The 6827-nt window shown below is 41.1% G+C and overlaps 1 non-coding gene across 1 annotated transcript; it reads left to right on the top strand.

The window, feature by feature from the left end:
• Positions 1–6166: 6166 nt before the first annotated feature.
• On the top strand, positions 6167–6331 carry LOC114919727 (U1 spliceosomal RNA). Its single transcript, XR_003808750.1, has one exon. It is a non-coding gene; the product is annotated as a U1 spliceosomal RNA (small nuclear RNA).
• Positions 6332–6827: the final 496 nt, after the last annotated feature.

Below are 6827 nucleotides of genomic sequence, written 5' to 3'. Positions count from 1 at the left end.
ATGTTTATCCAGGTTGTAAATATACTGCAGGGATGGCTGGCTGCATAAGAAGTTTTTCTATGTGCGGCTGATTAAAATTTAATTAAAGATAAGATGCAGCTACCCTTTTTGGTGCATTTGGTTTGGTTGTATTTCATTTCACCTGTGCGATGTACAATTTTTCTTTTATACATTCATGTGAAAGCTAAGCACTGTGTGTGTTAGGGCATGTGTCCACAGACAGTGCATACGTTCTCAGTTTCAAGGAAATATCAAGGAAAACTTGAAGGACATGACTAATGTAAATGAGTCATGTCCTGGTATTAGCAGCAGCTCTAGACCCTGAAACCCTCCAGAAGACGTGTGCGACTCGCGCCTCCTGCGTCATTACAATGAGGGTCAACATCAGTCTCATCAATTAAGAGGTTAATAAAGTAAATCAGGAAATGTAATTGGATTACAAAAACCAATACCATTTCTGGCAGTCACAGACATAAAGTAAGATATGTCCTTAGTTTGAGGCAACAGTTCACTTAAGTACAATATTTACAGCTCTCAGCAGTTCTATCCTTAAACAAACTCCCCGAGCAGTCAAGCACCCGAGCTGACAGCTTTAAAACCCAACAGAGTGTAGAGGGCAGAGGCGCTGTCAGAGGGTGACGACTGACAGTCACACCAGCACCCAAAATCAACAAAATACAATCAATCACACTCACTTCAATTGTTTGACTTCAAACACATACTGCAGATAAATAAAAAACAGGCGAGGATAAATCACTTCTTTTACCTTTACCTTTGACCACTATTGTTGTGCTGCAGCTAAATATCAGGGTAATAAACAATAGCTACCAATGATATACATAAGGGATAGGAAAATATATCAATATGGCAATAAATCATCAACCTGACTCTAGTGATATAATTGTCCATATTTATAAAACATGCACACGCTGTTCTTACGAACATCTGTTCTCAGTGTAATCAGCAGGCTTGTGCACCTTTTTGTCGTTTGCATCCATAAATTCACAATTTATGATTAAAATACATCCCTTTTCTTTGGATTGTTTGGATCACTTCAATTCAGTTTGCTCAGAGGAGAGAACCCTTCCAGAAATTAAAAGAAGAGGTCTATATCAAGTTCTGTGCAAAGAAACGCATCACGGCTCACAAGCAGGACATATCTTTCTAAGGAGACTATGTGACACTCTGTCAACAGAACAAGCTGGACCATCCAACATCCACACTGAAGATAAGAGAAGGAAAACTACTGTGTTTGTATCCCCTTTATTTTGATGTATACATTTTTTTTTTTTTATTGACTGTGAAACAATGTTTTGAAATTATACTCAACGTGACAATTGTTTCTTGAATAACTCAGAAACTCCACACAGTCCATTGGTCAATTAGAAGGAGCAGGAGGGGCCAAACTAGCCAGAGGAGTCCTTCGCTTGGTCTTAGACACAACAAAAGCCACACTGGGCATCAAAGGACCATTTACAAACATATGAAATGTATAGAAGTGTTGTAGCTGCATATCTTATGGTAAAATAAAAATAAGACTGTTAACAAATGTTATATATTTATTGTCCCCCGATACCATGAAAGTATTTAAAAAGAAAATGCATAACTCTTTTTTTAATATTCACCTAATAAGCAGATTTACCTAATATTTATTTTTGATCCTCTGCTTTGTCTGAATGACAGTCACATTAGATTGGAGGTGGTGGTGCTGTCCATCATGGTACTGGGTCGTCTGGTCGGGGGGCCAGTACCTGTAGAGGGGCGCCATGTCTGATGGCCAGGTTGTGTGGCACATAGCAGGTCATGATGATGTAGCAAACTTTCCAGGGGCTACACCACTTAAGAGTGAAATATTTGCATCACAAATTGTCTGCACATTGATAATATAGAATGATAGAATGAAACCCCTTTCTGTTGACATGATAGAATTTATCATTGGATGGTGCTTTTATTGTGATGTGTGTGCAGTCTTTGACTCCAATTATGTTTGTAAATGTGGCAATGGCATGAAATCTCCATTTGAATTTGGCTTGTTGTGTATCTCTGTTTGGGAACTGGTCAACTGGATGTAGTTTGGGGCCAGGAAAATTATAGCATCCAACACTGGCGGCATGATCCTGCTCATCGATGGCTGTAAAATACCAGATAAGTCTCCAACCTCACGCTGGAATGTGCCTGTTGCCAAATATCGCAGGGTGGACAGGAGTTGGATGTGTACAGGATGGCTTTCATGCATTGGTTTCTCGCTCCAACAGGAAGTCCTAATTTGCAACATAATTTCAGCAATATATGTTTTGGGAAGCGGTACCTGCTTAGAAGCCACTTTGTGCTCTTGCCAAACTCCCTGCAGAGCCCATGGTTTGCCAAATCTTCGAATAAGACAACATGAACCATGGTACTTTCTTTGAAATGCCTGTCACAGCTGTCTTTTAAAAAATTTGAAACCAATTAGGCAACATGCCTGTTTAAAGCTAAAACATTTTTGATTGATACATTTTTTTTAACTAAGGAAACCCGGGACATAAATGTGTACGTTGACGTTAATCCGCTGTTCATTGTCTTTGGGGAATTAGTCATTAGTCAAGTTTTTTTTCAGCTGTTTGCTGGTCTTTCTTTGTGAAGCCAGTGTAAAACAATTGTTCTATTAATAAAAATGTATGTTATATATTACTCATTGTATAACATGAATGCTATTATGCTACAGCTAGCATTTGCATCCAACTTGTGGTATAGAATGATAAATACGGTACATGACCTTTTAGCAGGAACTTAAATGTATTCTAATAACGGGTCTATTTAATCCACTGGCTGTGTTAGGTATACAAGACTCCCAATGGTTTTATTGTTAAATCGATTAAAACATATCCGATGTCCCAGGAGCACGGTAAATTTAAAAATGTTCAATCTGACTTTTACAACAGAAAATAACCAAAGATTAAAACACACACATAAATCCATCCATTGCCTTTTGCTCATCTGAGGCTGGGTCGCGTTGGCAGCAGGCACAGTAAGCCAACCCAGACTCCCCTCTCCCCAGCAACACTTTCCAGCTCCTCCTGGGGAATTCCGAGGTGTTCCCAGGCTACACAAAAAAATGTATAATCCCTCCAGCGTATTCTGTGTCTGCCCCGTGGTCTCCTCCCATTTGGCATGCCTAGAAAACCTCTAAAGGGAAGGCGTTCAGGAGGCATCCTTAACAGATGCCCAAACCACCTCAACCGGCTCCTTTCGATGCGAAGGAGCAACGGCTCTACTCCGAGCTCCCCCTGAATGTCCAAGCTCTTATTCCTATCTCTTCCGGAGGAAGCTCATCTAGGCCACTTTCGGTCACTACCCATAGCTCATGACCATAGATGAGAGTTGGAATGAAGATCGATCGGTAAATCGAGAGCTTTGCCTTCAGGCTTAGCTCCCTCTTTGCCACAATGGTCTGGCACAACGCCTGCATTACTGCGGACGCCGAGCCAATCCGCCTGTCAGTCTCACATTCCATCCTACCCTCACTCGTGAACAAGACTCCGAGATACTTGAACTCCTTCACCTGGGGCAAAGACTCACTCCCCACCCGGAGAGAGCAGTCCAGTTTTCAGTCAGAGAACCATGGCCTCGGACTTGGAGGTGCTAACCCTCATCCCAGCCGCTTCGCACTCAGCTGCATACCGCCCCAATCCCTGCTGGAGGTCCCAGCATCAGGAAGCCAACAAAACCACGTCATCTACAAAAAGCAGAGACGGGATTTTGAAGGACCCAAACTGGAAACTCGTCTCCCCCTGGCTGCTCCTTGAGATGCTGTCCATGAAAATCACAAACAGGACCGGTGACAAGGGGCAACCCTGGCAGAGGCGAACACTCACAAAAACTGCTAATTAAACGCACAGTATGTAAATTCAGCCACCAGGGGGCTCTCAATCAAGACACTAACAAAAGATGATGTTAAGGCTTACGGGTTATAATTGAGTGATTGTCTCTGCTACTCCACCCTCACCCCTGATGAAAATGAACCCTGAGTTGACCAAAGTCAAGACGAAAGGGCGAAACTGACCTGAGAAAGAGAATATGTTTAGCGACCATGTATCAAAGTATAATTTACATGACGTTATCACAGCAGGAGATCCTGCAACAGTACAGCAGTGTTCAGCAGAAATTTCTGCTTTTGTATACGGATATCCCACGGTCTTTCGACATAACATCGGGTGTTTCCATGGCAATGATAAACATGTCGTGGATGTCATGTCGTGGCTCTGTCGCGGTGGGTGCCCTGAAATTGAGGATTTCTCTGGCTCTTACAACTGTTAGAAATATTTGAGGTAATGAAAGTACTTAAGAAGTATATATAGGTTTAGTCCATTTTTAAATCATTTACATATTTTGGTGCAGAATTTTACATAAAACACCTTCGAGTCTTTAAGGTTTTCTTTACAAAGGGATCTTATAAACCAGTAGGCCATCTTCCAAATACAACTCGGATCCATTTTGCTTTAAAAAAACGTTTTTCATGAACAAGAAAACCCTGACGTGAACAAAGCTGCTTCCAGAGGGAGGACGGGGTGGAGGGATCAAACACATATTGAACAGTGTCAGTGAAGGGTATCAGAGGGTTTAAAAATTCCCAGCATGTCGGCGGAATTATAGGGCAGAAAAGAAGAAAGTAAAGAAAACAAAACAAGCACTGACTAAAGAAAAAAACATATTGTTCAAGCTCAATGACACACTGGGATGCTCAATCTTCCGCTTCAGCTCAAAACTTCTGCTGTCGGTTACGCATCTCAAACTCTGTATAACAGTTTTTAGTTTTCTTTTGTGTTCCTGTATATGTTTGTAGAATAAAAAAAGGAGAATAGCGCAACTAAATGACTAAAATTTGACCATTTACCACAACAGATCAGGCTATACTTGCTCCTGATTGACTGAGGGAGCCGATGCGAGCAGCACAGAATTGATGATGAACCCGAAAACTCATGTTTGTTATTGGGGGGGGGGACGGATGGTCGGATAAGCAGAAAAAAGAGTGAAGGAAATGAAAACAGTGTCGCTCCTGATGTTTTGAACACTGAAGGAAAGACAGGAAAGTTAACTATAGGACAGAGCTGTAAAAAGACAACAGACAAACATACAGGCACAAGCACACACAACCTCAAAAAGTAGATTTAATGATACACACAGAGGCTCTCTTTTACTGTAAATGCATGCTCTGAGATGTAAACACACATTTACATGTAAATTTATACACACACACAAACTCATTCACCCACCATAATCATCTCATATTATTCTTTATGATTTCCCCCAACATAACATGAGATAAATTCTCTAAATCGATGGTTAAGCTGTGTGGAGCAAAACATTCAGGGGCTAATGTGTTTTAAACACCACAAACAGGAGCACAATCCTCTGCATTCTGCAAATCACCCGGTTATTAATTCACCTATGTTTTTACAAGCTTTGAACAGGTTAAGTGGGTGAAGTGCAAGTAAGCAAAATAGAAAATGATAATGTTAAATGATTTGAACAGTGACGTTATTTTAGACTGCTCCTATTCACAAAGTTTTTAAGGGAATACAATTTCAAATAAGAGTCGTAGTGCTTAAAGAAAAATTGGCAAAATGCGGTAAATTAACAAAAAGTGATTGCCCGTCTTCTATCTCTCTCAAGCAGATTGGCGGACGAACACCCAGCAAGAGTTCAAAAGCAGAGTAAATAACAGCGAGTACGAGAGAGGAAGTAAATACCCTGTGGAGGGAAGGACATGGAGTATCTCTTTGCTGAAAGTAAAAAAATAACAAGAAACAAAGTAAAAATGCACAAGTTGGCAACACATTTTCACTGTAGGAGATGAAGTGCTGAGGTGTTTCATCAGCTTCGAGACATTAGGTGTTTGTGGCACTCGGCACTGATTGAAGCACTACTCAGCATGCAGATAAAATAAAAAAAAATCTAATAATAGAAAAATAGAGAGACAGCAGCTCATATCAGAATTGTGGATTAAAGGTTTTAACAAGCAGAAACCTCCAGCGTGGAAAAATGAAGCCAATGAGGAAGTGCAAAATCCTGTGTTCACCTGAGGCTGACTACAGAAGCATGAGAAGTCACATACATACCCCATTCACAAAAGCTTGTTTTAACATCAGAAGTGAACATGTTAACAGTCTGGTACAAAATAATAATAATACTTACCTGGCAGGGGGAGACACCATGATCAAGAAGGTGGTTCACCCATGGCGAGGCCTGGCCATTGCACTCCGGCGGGGCTGACCTATGCGAATTCCCCAAATGTGGGAATCTCGACTGCATAATTTGTGGTAGTGGGGGACTGCGTTCGTGCTCTCCCCTGATTTTTTATTCATTTATTTTAATTTTATTAATTGTATATATTTTATTATATTTCTTGTGGGCAGCAGTAGCTCAGTCTGTAGGGATTTGGGTTGGGAATCAAAGGGTCACCAGTTCAAGTCCCGGCACGGACCAATCCAGAAGTTGGTCTGGTAGCTGGAGAGATCTCCACTTCCTGGGCACTGCCCAGGTGCCCTTGAGCAAGGCACCAAACTCCAAAACTCCCCTCATAGGATTAATAAAGAATAAATTGTTATTCTTCTTATTATTATTTTTTTTTATTGTTATGAAAAAAAAATTCAGTACTGGTTTTTGAAGGGAATCTTGAGTTTGCATGCATGTTGTTATTTTTCCCAGCAGCACACTGTTTCATATTCATACACCCACACACACTCACACTTCACATCTGCCCACAGTCCAACTCTATTGACCTCTGAGCGACTCATCTAAGGACTGGATGCCTTGCTTACAGGCATCTAACTCTCCAGTGCTGGGGA

The sequence above is a fragment of the Labrus bergylta genome, chromosome 20 (genome assembly GCF_963930695.1).
Source record: "Labrus bergylta chromosome 20, fLabBer1.1, whole genome shotgun sequence".
In the NCBI taxonomy this organism is placed as follows: Eukaryota; Metazoa; Chordata; class Actinopteri; order Labriformes; family Labridae; genus Labrus; species Labrus bergylta.
The sequence above is the reverse complement of the archived record's forward strand: the minus strand, read 5'-3'. Positions and strand labels throughout refer to the sequence as shown.